A 17,625-nucleotide genomic window follows, 5' to 3' on the forward strand; every position below is an offset into this window, starting at 1 on the left:
TCAAACACCCCCATACACAGCACAAATGGCTTGAAGCAAAGGGAAATTTCGCTTGGTTTGTCAAACCGCTTGTGTGGTGTATTTCGCTCTTAAGGCGACGCATAATGACTGAAGTAGACAAAATATGTTTGTAAGTATGTATTTTTCATAGCACTCATACATAGCACATACGTGTATGAGTTTTGTTTGTGAATGCAAACTTCTATTAAAGTAGTTTCTCATTCAAGTAATTGTTTTACTTAATTTTAGTTTTCGTGTAGTTGCATCAAATTTGCACGCAATGGTTTAGAAAACTATTGTTTTCAAATTCCAAAACTCTTGAATTTTTAAATTTCTGGAACTTTACACACAATTAAAGCAAAAGTGAAACTGCAAAAAAAATTTGCAGCTTTTTCTTTTGTTATACTCAGAAGTTACTTTAAAGTTTCTAATTTTGGCAGAACTTACATTGCTCACTATTCATCGCAATCTCTCGTTTTACATCATGTGCATTTGCCCAGTTAGTGCAGTGGAAGTTTGGTAGTTACTTAGTTGGTAATTCATGCTTCACATACATACATACATATACATACGAGTACAATCGGAAGTTTTTGGACTTTGGAACGAATTTTGGACTTTATTTAAAATGCGTTAGGGGATCACTGGAAGCCGGCTAATGTGTGCGTTTCTTCCTTTAAAAACGCTCATGAAGTGATATCATGCCGCATGGAGAATGAAAAAGACATATTTCTTGAGATACATATATGTAAATTATTTCAGAAAACTCCTACCACTACTAACTTAAGATTTTCCGCTGTAAATGGGTTTCAGCAGTCAGTTAAAATCTGCATCATTAAAATTTAGGCCCGGACATTGTTTGTCGAACAGGGCTGCCAGACGTTTAGAGTCTATAATCCATATACGGACAAATAGTGGTGGGTGAAAAATCCGTACGCTCAAATTTGTTTGACGAACAAAAAAAAATTTTTTTGTACTTGGGTGAAACCAGGAATCGTACTTTTAATAACATCAAATAAAGCTACACATATTTCCACTAGTCTTATTTATTGATTGTTTCGCAGGCTATCTCATTATTTTTCTGACTAGAACTTTTTAACAAGCAGTGTGTTCATAGTTTATGTATTTACATGTAACAAAACTTTTCAGGTATATTGTCGAAAGTTGAAAATATAAAGAAAATTTGGGTTTTGTTTTAACTTTTCGCGACAAAACTTCCCAACAATCGAAGTCGACCAATAGCTTTTTATACATAATTTTAAAGGCCTAAAAATCCTCTTCTCATGCCTGGTTTTTAAAATCGGGTGAAAAATGGCCAAGTTGTTAATACATTGATAAGTGGAGGGTTCAGGAACTATAAGAGATATGAGTAAAGCAGGCAAATTTTTACAATTTGAAAAAGACACTCCGAAAATCCGTACAAAAATCCATTCGTTGAATCCATACAATCATTTTTACTCCTGCGAATCCGCACCATACGGAAAAATCCGTACATCTGGCAGGGCTGTCTTCGAAGCATTACTAGTTTGAATAATTTTAGGTTCATTGCAGCATCTGAAAGGAAGTCTGAAAAAACTAAAATGAGCTATCAAAGGTAAAATAAATTCAACTATTCTATCAACAGGTGTGGTCAATCGTGGGTGGCGAAAATGCGTTTTCTCAATGGAGTCGGACAAAGGGATGGGGTGTTAGCTAGATCGATTTGCATAAGTAAAGGAGTCGGACAGAAAGAAAAATCGATTTCAAGTAGTTGGTGAAGTGGTGGGTGGTGTCGTTTGAAGTGCCTTCATAAGCCGGACATATTGAGCCTTAACAGCAAAAAAACGTAGGCGACATTTTTTTCATAATTTTCTTTTTGGTGCAAAAATGCATCTATATAGATGGTGTAGAAGTATGTATTCGGCATCAAAAATAAAATTTAGAAAAAAATTTCGCTTACGTTTTTCTGGCGATTAGGGCACGATATTTTGGAGCAGTGTCTGTATATGTAAGTAGGAACATGAAAGACTCTACAGACCTTAGCTGCGTCCGAGTTACGCGTGTCCTTCGAGGCAGCTGAAGCTCTTTTTCTGCGGAATATGACGACATTCATGGGGCGAGATTTATTAAATGTTGTGATTGTGTCTCAATTAATTTCAAGAATGATTTGCCTGTACAACGGCAAGACAAATTTGTGTGCGTCAGCTATTCCGTAAGGCATATCCTTCTGGCGTATCTAGGATTTAGCTCGGCTTCCAGAAAGTGTATTTTCGGATGTTCCCTGCGGTAAAAGCTGAAGAAATTTTTTGCTGAACAAAAAATTTATTCCAGACCGGGAACAATGAGATCTCGCTATGCGGCCAGTACTCAGGTGGAAAAAAAGGCATCGAGTTGCTGTCCTGAGTGCGATGTTCTGACAAGGTCTAAGCTTCATAGAGTGCGTCCTTCTGGTCCCCGAGCATAATTAGCATTATTATTTGTTGCCATTGGTGTGCCGTTATGTGTATATTTTTTAATACCGCTGTAACCATTTAACAGGTAGTCGGTTTCTTTTTCCTGTTCTTCCTGCTATTTTATTAGGTCCTTTTTAATTCTCCAACCTAAAAATCTAAACCAAAAACCTATCTGCTTACTAGCTGTTTCAGATAACATAATATCTCGCAGGAGGCAAAGCGTACTAACAGGAAAAAAGTAATATGACAAAAATAAATACGGGTTTTCCAAAATTCTAGCCTCCTGCGCCACCTATCGAGCCATTTTTTTGGGGAGTTATTCCTTTTTTATGTAGTTAAAGTTTATTACAATATCGGACCATAAATACGGGGTTTTCCAAAATCTGGACACAACGCCACCCAGCGGATTATTATTCACAACTTATTGCAATGCTAAAATACGTGTGTTTCAATGCGTTTATCTCCAATTCATGACCACTGTATTTTTCATTTCACTGTCTTCTGAATAAATGGAATAAAGTATTTACAATCCCCTTCAGCGCTGGCCGGCCATGCAATGTAAATAGGGCATTATGTCTGTACCATAAGTAAGTGGACTTTTCGTACTAGGTTAGGTTAGGTAGAGAAGAAAAAACGAGAGGGAAAAACGCGCAGGGAGACCGGAAAAAGAGTGGGTGGGTAGGTGAAAAAGGGAGAAGATAAAGGAGAATGACGACACCTATGGCTTTTTGTAGGAGAAACGCCCCGTGCTCGCAACGAAGTTCTTCAATCGATTAATGTCAATTACCGGGAACTTAGACTCGCAAAGGCAAGGCACTAGTGTTGAGATGATTCCACCTCATCATCCTCCATGCAGCTGGTGTGGTAAGGGTTATCAATGATGACGTTCAGCCTTACGGTATGATTACCAATTAACAGTAACCAGTAAGCACTGCCACCAATAGTGAGTTATGCTTGCTTGGTCTCAAGAGCTGCCCAGACCGACTCCGGTCCACCCGTGGCCAGAAGGATTTCGCAACCTTGCATTCAAGAGTCTTCGACCAGCGCTCGCTGAGCTGACTAAACGCCCATCTATACAGAAGCAGACCTCACGAGGTCAGGGGAGCCCCCAGTCCTTCCATAGTCGGAAGTAATTCCTCAAGGGTTCCCTGTCTTGCGAGCACATCGTTCATGCAGTCGTCAGCGAATTCGCTTTGACCTGGAACCCAAATAAGCTAAATAGCGAAATAATTAGACGCGGTCGATATGGAAGTCAAACACTCCCTCACCGTTCTCGGACGCACCGTCAGGGAGCCAAGAGCCTTGATGTCTGTCTATTTAAAAAGTTTTATACCAGAGAGCAACCAATCCGAAGCCTCCTTTGTCGCGGGCACCTCAGCCTTGAAACGCCGCAGTGATCTGGCATACTAAATTTCAGGTTGATGAAGAGTTCTTCGAAGTAAACACCCCCACCCACCTTACTTCAGCTTCGATCCATCAATTAATAAGTTTACAGGTCCTCGATTCCAGAGATACTGCACCCCTCCCAGTCTCCTCTCGCTGGAATTTGGGTGGTAAAAGATTTATTCGGACCCAGAACCGGCGTGCAGTGGTCTGTCCGAGTTGGTAGGAGCCCGAAACCTTTTAGAATTCTGGTGTGCCCATAGTTTGAGGCGATCTGGAAGCTTACCCAACTTAGCCATACTGCGGGGCCCCATTGATTCAAATTAAGGCGGCTCTTTGCACCTTCTCCAGCAGCTTGTCGATGTTGGTCTTGTCAGCGGCGTTCCACCAGAAGGTATCCCATATCATAAAATTGGCTTGATTATAGTTTTATAATGCCAATGAACTACCTTCGGCGAGAGGGCCCCAGCGTTGGCCAATGGCCCCTCTACAACAATACAATGCTGCTGTAGCCTTCTTGACTCTTTCCTCTACGTTAGGTTTCTAGGAAAGCTTACTTTCAAGGATCAAGCCCAAGTACTTCACCCTGTCAGAGAGGCTTAGAGGAAGACAACCCATTGAGGGAAGACGGCAATTCGGTAGCTCTCAACCAAGCTCAGGAAACTTTCCTTTGTTATAAATACTACATCATCGGCATAGGCAACCACCCGACAGCCTCTTCTTTCCAGATCCACCAACAGGTCATTGAAGACAACGACTTTTTGTACTACTTTCGATGAATTTTAGTTTCCGCGCACCGTAGTGAGATGTTCAGCAATTCTATTTATAGAACATTTATCACTGGGTTTACCTACGACACAGTTACTATCGTTTTCGAAGTGTACACTGCAGCTATTGAAAATAAAATTGCGACCACCGCTGACTTACCAAATTTAGTTTCATATGAGTTTTTAGCAAATCGACAATTTTTAAGCAAATGTAAGTTTTTCACAGTCATATGAAAGTAAATACAAACGAGTAGTTATGTAGTTGCTTAGTCTTGTTCGAGAGTTTGTTAGGTATTCCATTGCCGAATGTTAAAGCATTGGCTTTGTTGCCTGTAGACTTCATCCACGATTATTCCCACGTCCGGCTTAAGTTTGCCACACACATACACTCTGTTAACTATTTCTTTTTGAAAATCCGATTGACTGACACCGCTGACTGGACATTGTCAACGCCAAGAAGAACATACGACATTTGTATGTATGTAAAGATTCGCGCCGCACAGCATCGGCGACTTGACATTGTCAGCGCTTTGTACAGTTTTGACATTCATTACAGCTGACAAACATTTTCGACTCTGACACATTTGGAAATTAGGAAGCCATGTTCAGCATCCTTTTCACTAGCTCGTAAGCATTATGGTGATACGCGTTCTTCAATGCGACTATCACTGTCAGCAGTAAACACACATAAGGATGTATACTCGCGCTAATAGCGCCATCAGAGCTTTAAATTGTCAGTTATTTTGAAAGTTTTAATGATACTCTGGGAAGGTTCCTTGTTTACTTATGTCAATTATTGTCACATTGCAATGTCTGAGAGTATTTCATTTAATATTAATGATTATTCTGTGAATAAATGTAATCATGTATGTATGTTTGTATGTACATTAGACTGCATAACTGAAAAAGTGACAGTTTTTCCACTGGGATTAAAAACTGTATTATATTTGAAGACTTCCACCAAAATATTTCGGAAAAATTTTAAATATTAACATTGACTTGAGCTGCCCTGCTTTGAAAATACCTCCAAAAATTTAGTTTGTTATGAATAAATACAGTTTCTTAATGTACTTTTTTTATCTCTCAGAAAACAAAGCAGTTTTGGCTTAAAAAATTTGCATAAAAATATTAAAAATTTGTTTGATTGGAATCTTAATAATGAGATTTTTGATGCTGTTTTTATAACTTTTTTCAAAGGTTGGTTTAAGAAAAACTTGGAAAAACGGCTAAAACTATACCGTATTAGACTTATGTGGTATCTTTGGAAATGTATTTTCCCGCCCTTTTTATTTGTTTCCAATTTCTTTTTTTGCAAATATCCACACATTTTAATTCAACTTGGAATGATGCTCGTTCATCTCTTTTATACTTTTATGCATATTTTTAAAGCCTAAACTGCATTGTTATCTGAGGAGATTGTGTTTATTGAATCTTTCTTTCGAAACCAACAACAAGTTTTCAAATCTTAAAAAATTTCTGCGGCAATGCTTAAATTTTTTTTATTTTTTCATACGTATATACATATTTAATACACTTGTTGCGGCTGTCGGAATGGACAAGATTCCGAGAGGCAGGCCGAGTTCCAGAGCCGCACTCTATATTTAAGTAATTACAATCCAGTAGACTGTGTTCGGTGGGAAAGGACAAGTTTCCGAGCCGCACCGATACTGGTGTTGGGTAGTCGGTCTGAAAGGACGAGTTCCAAAGCCGAAATTGATATATTGCGGATATCGAAATATATTAGGGGTATTCTCCAAATCTTGCAAAGCCATTGCACGTAGCACGGATTGCATGAATTGCATAACTTGCAAACACACAACAACAAAATACATGGGAAACAACATTTCCTATCGCTGCAAAATATGCAACGTCGAAACCCATATATATATTTTGCAAAATAGCATAGCAAGATAAGTGCGACCCTGTGCTAGTTGTTTTGTTGTTGGAATTGCTAAATATTTCTCTCATTCCTCTCATCTCGCTCACTTCTTTTTTTTGCTGTCTCTTGTTATTGTATTTGCTACATAATTTCGCTGCTTGCTACCCATGCATGCTATCACTTTGCTATGGGGTGCTCTCGTACTCTTCGAAATTTGGAATAGTATTTTTGCATATCATGCAATCCGTGCATCGTGCAAGACTTCGAGAATACCCCTATTATATTGCGCATCATTTGATAATATCGGAGAAATCCTTCCTTTTTAGTCTTCTTGCATGCCTCGGGCTAAGAAGGTCTCTCGCTAGTCGATTTGGATGGTTCATTAACCGTGCTTAGTAGCTGGTGCTTAGCCCTCTTATGCCCTCATGCACCGTATTTACATTAAGATCTTTGTGGATATTCGTATTTTTTATGTACCCCGGTGCCCCGCATATGACGCGTAAAATTTTTGACTGCAGTCTGTGAAGTATGCTCAAATGGAATTGCACGCTGTGCCAGAAGGCTTGCTTGTTTTAGTTTCGTTTGAGAAATTTTGTTTTCTATATGCTTTTTCCAGGAAAATCTTTTATCTAGTGTAGGGCTGCCAAAATCCTAAACCCATCGACCAGGACACTTATTATCCGAATCAAAAACGAAGACACAAGTGAATATGGTACCAATATGCTTCCTATATGTACAGTTGCTTTGGTTCTGATATTATAAGCAATATAGTTGATGATGATGAAACGCTCAGGTTTGAAACATATTTCTGAGGACTACAGCTTTCTTTTTAATTTCATTATAAAATGTTGATAAGTAGACTACTAAAAGTAATCACCCGTTTAAAGCACGCTTATAGTAGTACAATTTTTCAAATATAGGGATAATCTTGTTAGAGGGCGGAGGATGGGGTGGTATATAGTCAGCAACAAGCAGCAAATGGCAATAAAGAAAACAAGGCAACTGACGTTGCATGCTCGTCATAAAGCCTAATGACGTACATTTGAAAATGGTCATAAATGGCGCTGAGTTGAAATGTTGACAGCAGCACATCCGTTACCTCAAAGTCGGCCAATGGCCCAAATGCGATTGTATGTTCGAATGTGTAAAGGCCATCATACTCTAAAAACAATGACTATAACTACTTTCCACTGCTCTAAGCTACCCTACCCACGGTGTAGGTATAATCAGTAATGTGGCATTTTCGTTTGTCGTACGATTTATGAGCAACAACATCGACGAGGTTAGTTGACAATTTACCGCCAAATGAACGGAACAGAGGCAGAGCTAGAGTTAGAGTTAGAGTTGAACGACAGACTGCCTGTATGAAGCTTTTGTTTCAAAGTTTTTTTTTTTTGAGCTTAAATATGCATGTAGGTATGTATCTACATATGTGTTCAGGAATAAAGCCAGGTATGTATGTATGTGCAATTAAAGCTGTAACTGACATGTTAGCAACCATTTTTGGAAAAATATTATTCTTACAATTCCCTGTTGTTGCCTTGATCCAGCGCAAATAAAGTTAAAGGCTGAACTTTTCGCTGTTTACAGCGTAGTTTGTAACTTTCATAAGTCTAATACATTCCAATGTGCACACTCGTAAACATTCTATGTATGCACATACATACATACGTGCATATGAATATGAGCACCTAAACAAATGCTCGTCACATGTGACCATGTTTGTGCGTCTGTTTGAGTGCCCAAGCAAATGTAAACGAAGCTATGCAAATGAGGACATTTTCCACTTTTCTTCGCTGCATGCTCTGGCTCAGTGAGGCGTTGATGTCAGTAGTCAGTCATATGGGTGAACAGCACAATCAACTATGGCAACTGCTTTGATTCCAATGCAACTGTAATGTGGCTCAGAATTCGTATTTATTTTTTATTTTCGTTTTTGTTTTTTAGTTGTGCAGCTGCTTCCAATTTTCGGCTGCACGGTTTGTGTTAAAATTTTTTCATTTGCAACTCTCATATTTTGTCCAGCTATCGCGTCACCCTCTTTATGGTCCTTTTATCACTTCTATGTGCACAAGTGTTGGTATTTTATGCTTTAATCGCCTCGTATTCTATTAATTACAGCAAACAAGTGTGTGTCTTCACGACTCCATAGTGGCTCCCAGGCACTCATACCGAACGTTGCTGTAGCAACTACTTAGCTGTTAACTCTGAATTTCGTTGCTTTGGACTCGTCCTCACTTAGTTATGCGCATACCTAGTTAAAAGGCTTGCAAAAAATTGCGCGCCGAATCTTTAGAAAGAGTATTCCGGAATTAGTCTCAATCGGGTACGATTGGACCTTAACTTGTTTACTACGGGTATAATTGGAGATTAGTTAGTCCCCGACTCATCTCTAACTCTACAATTGGCGATTTAATGATATGTATGTAGGTATTTAGTAAACAAAATTTAATGTGCGACATTTCCGTATAGAGAGGGTATTCGATTAAGATACCTGAGAACTCCGGTGCGAATCGAAACTGTAGCAAGTCTTTATCTCAATTTCTTAAAATCGACTAGCCGATTTTTATACCAGTTCCACTATAAAATTAAATTATTCCCTTTATCGGGTCTGCTCTAAGAAAAGCGAGCAGTTCATTTAGTAAAGTGGTATTAGTCGCATGTTCTTATCGACTGCGAACGGAGTCATCCCGAATTTGTCGCATTTTTTGCAGGGATATGATTGTATGTATGTGTACGACTTGTTGAAATTTACATGAACTGTTCTAATTAGGCGGCCTATTTTTGCTGAAAGGATGCAACCTGTCATGTACTCCCAGCGCACACGCTACATCTATCGTCCAGCAATGACTTTTTTAACCACATCAAACACAGTGACACTATGAGAAAACTGTACCCAGTGAAATCGGCTGTATGCATTCGTGAAGAATGCTTGCTATATGAGTGAATTAGTGTGAACANACTGCAAAGAAGGAGTATAGCAATAGGTCTATTCAATATCAAAAAAATGTTACGAATTGTTACTAGTACTTGCAAGTTTTTACTGTAAATGCATTCAATAATCCAAAATATTTGCAANGCCACGAATAAATTCAAATTCCAGCGAATTGCAAGCGGATGAACGTTGTCGTTGTTTTAAGTACATTTCTTGATAAATTTGAAGTGCAATTTTTGTAATATTTTCAGTCTTGTACAAAAATTTTAGTGAACAGACGTGTTGTGCGATACTACTTTCAGCACAAACGAGCTTTTATAAGATATGCATTTGCATATGTAAATGCTACTTGTTTGCATGTCCCNAAACTATTGCCAATTAAAACGAAAATTGCGCGCCAAAACTTAACCGTAAGAAAGTGTCAAAATGGCTTAAGTTGCAAGTTTTTANAATTTTAGTGAACAGACGTGTTGTGCGATACTACTTTCAGCACAAACGAGCTTTTATAAGATATGCATTTGCATATGTAAATGCTACTTGTTTGCATGTCCCCGTATATTAAAATGTATCAGAAAAGTAGCATTTATATATGGGGATACATATCTTGGAAGAATACTTTAATACTGTTCCGTTAATGCATTTTTGTATGTTTGAAACATTAATACAGCCATATGCATAGAGCAGTAGTACAAGTGCNAATCAGCTCTACATGATTTGGCTTTTAACGTGCAATTGCATCATTACAGCAAGCCTCGTAACCTCAAGTGTTTACACAACCAGCCTTTGAACAAGGGATCCTTAGTCTAATCAACCAAAAAAAAAAAACCCTTTGGAGGAAGCAGCTGCAGCAAAACANGAAGAATACTTTAATACTGTTCCGTTAATGCATTTTTGTATGTTTGAAACATTAATACAGCCATATGCATAGAGCAGTAGTACAAGTGCATGATTAAGTTACGCATACGCTCTGAGAAACCACGCGTGTTAAATGGAAATGAAGGTTCATTTATATTGGCATGTATACACAGCAGCANTATTACTGGGAACTTAAAAAACGTAATTTTTTACACAAAAAACGTCCAAACGTCAACAGGGTACAAAATACGTCCAAATGACGTTAAAAACATCAACCTGGCAACGCTGGTAGCCTGTTACAATATCCAGAGCGGAGATAGGACGACACGGCGCGGTGCTCGCATGACAATTCAGCGTTTCGTCTGCGATAAGCTGTGATTGCTCAAGGAGNGAGCAGTAGTACAAGTGCATGATTAAGTTACGCATACGCTCTGAGAAACCACGCGTGTTAAATGGAAATGAAGGTTCATTTATATTGGCATGTATACACAGCAGCAAGCTCATGCCACCAACAGTGATATTGTATGCTTAAGATTTCTACTGGGTAGCTCAAGTGCGAGCGTAAACGAGCGAGTGTTCAGCTATGTACTTGCTTTTCAACGGAATATGCAGATGAAGTATTTGTCACCGCAGCTGTTGTTGTTACTGTTGGTGTTGGTGCTTCTCTCATAGCTGATGATGGATTCTTGTGAATGGTGAAGTGGCAGGTTTGTTTTAGGCTGCTTACTTTGTCGGCTTATTCGGTTGGGCGATGTTGCTTGGCTAGTAATTAGGATTTCCTCGCACTGGTTTAGTTACTGAGAATTGGGGCAACAGCAAAATTTTACCATAAGTAAGTACCTTTGGGAGTTAGGAATATGTACATAAGCGGGTTTGTGTTGCTCGTCACTAAAGTGTTTTCTGACGCCACCTGTGGTGTTGAATTTACCATCTTTGTGTACTATTGAGCTTAAATCTATCACAGAGCAGTCAAAAAGGATATTTTTCTATACGATTAATAAAATGAATTTGTTGGCAAAGGTTTTGTTAAGGTCAAGATGATAAGTCCCTAGAAAATACTCCATTGATATTGTATTCCAAATACGCTCTACTAAGATAGTTTTTCGTGAAGATGAAATACATGCTATGTAAGTACGTATCTCCATAACTCATGAATGGCAAGTACAATCCTATGATATGTGCTGGATTAGGTTAAAGAAAGATCGTTAAGCTCCAACTATTGTTGTTGTAACAACTACATGAGCGAGAACTACCTAGATTAATCGATTTGTTTGGACATATGTATGAAGAGGGGCATGAGAAAACGTCCCTCTTAGTCTGAAAAAACGTCATTTCCTACCCAAAAACGTCTTTTTCAAATGCATGTACAAAAAATTGTTCTTATTTAAACTTTTATTGTATACAAAGGTACATATCGAGCCCTAACCGCCAAAATAACGTAAGCGACATTTTTTTTTTTAATTTTCTTTTTGATGCAGAAATATTCCTAGAGCATCTAGATACATTTCTGCATCAAAAAAAATGTTGAAAAAAATTTCGCTTAAGTACGTTGTTTTGGCGGTTAGGGCTCGATATGTACGTAAGGTCATCAACATTTTGATCGATTTTGGCTGTTTCTCTTTCGTTTATTTAATGTTTATTATTCTTCCATAAAAGCCAAGCTCATTAACAAACAAAATATAAAATATAAAATTATAAACAATCTGCTAGATTTTCAACTTTCTATTCAGATTTTTTAGCCCATTAAATTTCAGGGCAATAATGTGCAAGTTTAAAGGGGCTAAATAATCGCGTTGATTTTTAACAATTTTTTTTTCTTGTAGAAATTTGGTTAGGGCTCGGTTGTCGAAAATGCTAAATTACGACTGCAAAGAAGGAGTATAGCAATAGGTCTATTCAATATCAAAAAAATGTTACGAATTGTTACTAGTACTTGCAAGTTTTTACTGTAAATGCATTCAATAATCCAAAATATTTGCAAGAGGAAGCGAATTCGAGAGCGTAACAACCCCAGAGAGCTGCAAATTCTTGCAAGTAAAAATTTGACTAGCAGGAATTTGCAGTAGTCCAAAAGTAAGGTTATGTTTCAAATTCAAATGTAAACAAACTGTTTAAGAGGATGATTTGATGAAACGTAATTAGTGAAATGAAAATATGGATAAAAAATTTAAATCTATTGTATATTTTTTTACTTTTATGACGATGGAAACTATTGCCAATTAAAACGAAAATTGCGCGCCAAAACTTAACCGTAAGAAAGTGTCAAAATGGCTTAAGTTGCAAGTTTTTACTAGTTTTGCGTTCAATAACTTTTTCTGAAAATTTTCTCTTGCTCTCAATTTTACTTTCTATTTTCCTTTTACGCTCTCGCTGCAAGTACTTACTGGAAAAGTTATTGAATGGACCTAATATTTCAGTATTTTTTGCGTTCAGTACATTTTCAATGAAGTCTTAAAAAAGTCGCCTACTTTTTTCTGACGTTTTATGCTGCACAGCTTTTTTGGTGCTTTTGCGAGCGTGCCTGCTGCAATAAATCAGCTCTACATGATTTGGCTTTTAACGTGCAATTGCATCATTACAGCAAGCCTCGTAACCTCAAGTGTTTACACAACCAGCCTTTGAACAAGGGATCCTTAGTCTAATCAACCAAAAAAAAAAACCTTTGGAGGAAGCAGCTGCAGCAAAACACAAAGATTGTTAAGATTTATTAAGAAAATAATTCAAAATCAGTTCTACTTATAAGATTTAGTAACAAAGAAATATTACTGGGAACTTAAAAAACGTAATTTTTTACACAAAAAACGTCCAAACGTCAACAGGGTACAAAATACGTCCAAATGACGTTAAAAACATCAACCTGGCAACGCTGGTAGCCTGTTACAATATCCAGAGCGGAGATAGGACGACACGGCGCGGTGCTCGCATGACAATTCAGCGTTTCGTCTGCGATAAGCTGTGATTGCTCAAGGAGCGAGCGTTGACGAAAGTGCTAATAATCTCACAGCTCTGCTCTTGCGACAGGCTGTCATTGAATGTATAGCCCCAGGAGGTAAGCTTTTTCAACTATAGATGTAGATTAAATCTCAAAGCTCAAAGAGCTAACCCTACCAACGGAGGAGTATAAGGAGTAATTACATGGACGATGGTAAATCCTTCGGAGGGCAATAACATACTGAAACCGGAAATGAAAGGTTCCTAGATAACTGTCGTCGAAGCCTAACATTGCGGAAAGAGTGCAGAAGGCATCAGTTGCTCTTTACTGTTGGAAGGATATCGTTCTCGCTTCTAAGATAATACAGTTAAGAACTTGGAACAATGGCAGCGGACATCGAATTTAGGAATTAGTATGGCGATACCAACCACTCCCACTTTTGTGTCTAATATATACAGTGCCGAACAGAAGTATTGGCACAGTGAATTTTTCGCGATATATGCAAAGTTCTTTATTCTAATTTATTTTCNTGATATTGTATGCTTAAGATTTCTACTGGGTAGCTCAAGTGCGAGCGTAAACGAGCGAGTGTTCAGCTATGTACTTGCTTTTCAACGGAATATGCAGATGAAGTATTTGTCACCGCAGCTGTTGTTGTTACTGTTGGTGTTGGTGCTTCTCTCATAGCTGATGATGGATTCTTGTGAATGGTGAAGTGGCAGGTTTGTTTTAGGCTGCTTACTTTGTCGGCTTATTCGGTTGGGCGATGTTGCTTGGCTAGTAATTAGGATTTCCTCGCACTGGTTTAGTTACTGAGAATTGGGGCAACAGCAAAATTTTACCATAAGTAAGTACCTTTGGGAGTTAGGAATATGTACATAAGCGGGTTTGTGTTGCTCGTCACTAAAGTGTTTTCTGACGCCACCTGTGGTGTTGAATTTACCATCTTTGTGTACTATTGAGCTTAAATCTATCACAGAGCAGTCAAAAAGGATATTTTTCTATACGATTAATAAAATGAATTTGTTGGCAAAGGTTTTGTTAAGGTCAAGATGATAAGTCCCTAGAAAATACTCCATTGATATTGTATTCCAAATACGCTCTACTAAGATAGTTTTTCGTGAAGATGAAATACATGCTATGTAAGTACGTATCTCCATAACTCATGAATGGCAAGTACAATCCTATGATATGTGCTGGATTAGGTTAAAGAAAGATCGTTAAGCTCCAACTATTGTTGTTGTAACAACTACATGAGCGAGAACTACCTAGATTAATCGATTTGTTTGGACATATGTATGAAGAGGGGCATGAGAAAACGTCCCTCTTAGTCTGAAAAAACGTCATTTCCTACCCAAAAACGTCTTTTTCAAATGCATGTACAAAAAATTGTTCTTATTTAAACTTTTATTGTATACAAAGGTACATATCGAGCCCTAACCGCCAAAATAACGTAAGCGACATTTTTTTTTTTAATTTTCTTTTTGATGCAGAAATATTCCTAGAGCATCTAGATACATTTCTGCATCAAAAAAAATGTTGAAAAAAATTTCGCTTAAGTACGTTGTTTTGGCGGTTAGGGCTCGATATGTACGTAAGGTCATCAACATTTTGATCGATTTTGGCTGTTTCTCTTTCGTTTATTTAATGTTTATTATTCTTCCATAAAAGCCAAGCTCATTAACAAACAAAATATAAAATATAAAATTATAAACAATCTGCTAGATTTTCAACTTTCTATTCAGATTTTTTAGCCCATTAAATTTCAGGGCAATAATGTGCAAGTTTAAAGGGGCTAAATAATCGCGTTGATTTTTAACAATTTTTTTTTCTTGTAGAAATTTGGTTAGGGCTCGGTTGTCGAAAATGCTAAATTACGACTGCAAAGAAGGAGTATAGCAATAGGTCTATTCAATATCAAAAAAATGTTACGAATTGTTACTAGTACTTGCAAGTTTTTACTGTAAATGCATTCAATAATCCAAAATATTTGCAAGAGGAAGCGAATTCGAGAGCGTAACAACCCCAGAGAGCTGCAAATTCTTGCAAGTAAAAATTTGACTAGCAGGAATTTGCAGTAGTCCAAAAGTAAGGTTATGTTTCAAATTCAAATGTAAACAAACTGTTTAAGAGGATGATTTGATGAAACGTAATTAGTGAAATGAAAATATGGATAAAAAATTTAAATCTATTGTATATTTTTTTACTTTTATGACGATGGAAACTATTGCCAATTAAAACGAAAATTGCGCGCCAAAACTTAACCGTAAGAAAGTGTCAAAATGGCTTAAGTTGCAAGTTTTTACTAGTTTTGCGTTCAATAACTTTTTCTGAAAATTTTCTCTTGCTCTCAATTTTACTTTCTATTTTCCTTTTACGCTCTCGCTGCAAGTACTTACTGGAAAAGTTATTGAATGGACCTAATATTTCAGTATTTTTTGCGTTCAGTACATTTTCAATGAAGTCTTAAAAAAGTCGCCTACTTTTTTCTGACGTTTTATGCTGCACAGCTTTTTTGGTGCTTTTGCGAGCGTGCCTGCTGCAATAAATCAGCTCTACATGATTTGGCTTTTAACGTGCAATTGCATCATTACAGCAAGCCTCGTAACCTCAAGTGTTTACACAACCAGCCTTTGAACAAGGGATCCTTAGTCTAATCAACCAAAAAAAAAAACCTTTGGAGGAAGCAGCTGCAGCAAAACACAAAGATTGTTAAGATTTATTAAGAAAATAATTCAAAATCAGTTCTACTTATAAGATTTAGTAACAAAGAAATATTACTGGGAACTTAAAAAACGTAATTTTTTACACAAAAAACGTCCAAACGTCAACAGGGTACAAAATACGTCCAAATGACGTTAAAAACATCAACCTGGCAACGCTGGTAGCCTGTTACAATATCCAGAGCGGAGATAGGACGACACGGCGCGGTGCTCGCATGACAATTCAGCGTTTCGTCTGCGATAAGCTGTGATTGCTCAAGGAGCGAGCGTTGACGAAAGTGCTAATAATCTCACAGCTCTGCTCTTGCGACAGGCTGTCATTGAATGTATAGCCCCAGGAGGTAAGCTTTTTCAACTATAGATGTAGATTAAATCTCAAAGCTCAAAGAGCTAACCCTACCAACGGAGGAGTATAAGGAGTAATTACATGGACGATGGTAAATCCTTCGGAGGGCAATAACATACTGAAACCGGAAATGAAAGGTTCCTAGATAACTGTCGTCGAAGCCTAACATTGCGGAAAGAGTGCAGAAGGCATCAGTTGCTCTTTACTGTTGGAAGGATATCGTTCTCGCTTCTAAGATAATACAGTTAAGAACTTGGAACAATGGCAGCGGACATCGAATTTAGGAATTAGTATGGCGATACCAACCACTCCCACTTTTGTGTCTAATATATACAGTGCCGAACAGAAGTATTGGCACAGTGAATTTTTCGCGATATATGCAAAGTTCTTTATTCTAATTTATTTTCGATAACTTTTTATAAAAATATGGATCATTCTACACCAAAAAACATAATAATAAAATCTCTAAACTTTGTGCAAAGCTCAGGAAACTCTGTATGTATAATATAAAATATAGCTCTTACCGACATATCTGGCAAGGTCCCTGATGGAAGAGTTAGGGCCACTTACACAGGATTCAGGCACTCTAATATTCTTCAACTTCGTCACTGTTATTACTGGTCAGAGGTACGTACTACCATTCCGTAGAACCTGGGTTCGATCCCTGGCTCGAGCAATATCTAAGATTAGAAAAGTGTTTTCTATCAGCAGGACATTTGTGCATTGAAAAACCATTTGCCTTTGTGTTATAACATTATGAGGCACACAGAAAATTTGGAGGAGAAGCTCGGCCAAACACTTAACAAAAGTGCAAGCAAAAAAGTATTACCATTATTATGATTGGGTTGGAAATACCAATTGAAAAGCAGCACATTTAACTTCAACACGGATTTGTCGAAACTTTTCGGGAAGGATGACTGAGAGGTCTTTTGTAGGGAATCCTCCATCAACATAAAATTCCATTCGATCTATCATTTGGGCTTGTCTGACTGTTTTCTAGTTGGGCCTATATCCGTACGAGGAAAAGTGGTAATGCAGAAAACCGCGTGTTGGATGGGTTGGCTAGAAAGTATATCCTCGAGTCGGTATCACTTTGAAAGGGGGGAACCTGATACACAACGCTGAGAGGACATTGGAAGGACAAAAGCTAAGCCGAAAAAGAGACGCTCTTTAAGTTTTGCTTAAGCAACCAAGTCGTTCATGCAACATTATATAGAAAATGTTTGCTTCGAATATTGCATACATAAATATCGGGCCAAAGTATTACTGTGGAAGCTGCACAACTTCAATGTCAATTATTCTTCGGTAGGCACATGTTTATTTCCTTTTAGAACCTTTAGAACTCCTGCGTTGTTGGGCCATAACTGCCCAAATAA

The 17,625-nt window shown here is 37.8% G+C and overlaps 1 protein-coding gene across 2 annotated transcripts in view; it reads left to right on the top strand.

Moving 5' to 3' along the window:
* SKIP (Shal K[+] channel interacting protein) overlaps positions 1–17,625 on the top strand; it is a 570,918-nt gene that overhangs the window by 90,735 nt on the left and 462,558 nt on the right. The gene's annotated exons all lie outside the window — the stretch shown is intronic.

This window comes from Rhagoletis zephyria, unplaced genomic scaffold (genome assembly GCF_001687245.7).
Source record: "Rhagoletis zephyria isolate East Lansing unplaced genomic scaffold, Rhagoletis_zephyria_1.1 Rzeph_scaffold_00031, whole genome shotgun sequence".
In the NCBI taxonomy this organism is placed as follows: Eukaryota; Metazoa; Arthropoda; class Insecta; order Diptera; family Tephritidae; genus Rhagoletis; species Rhagoletis zephyria.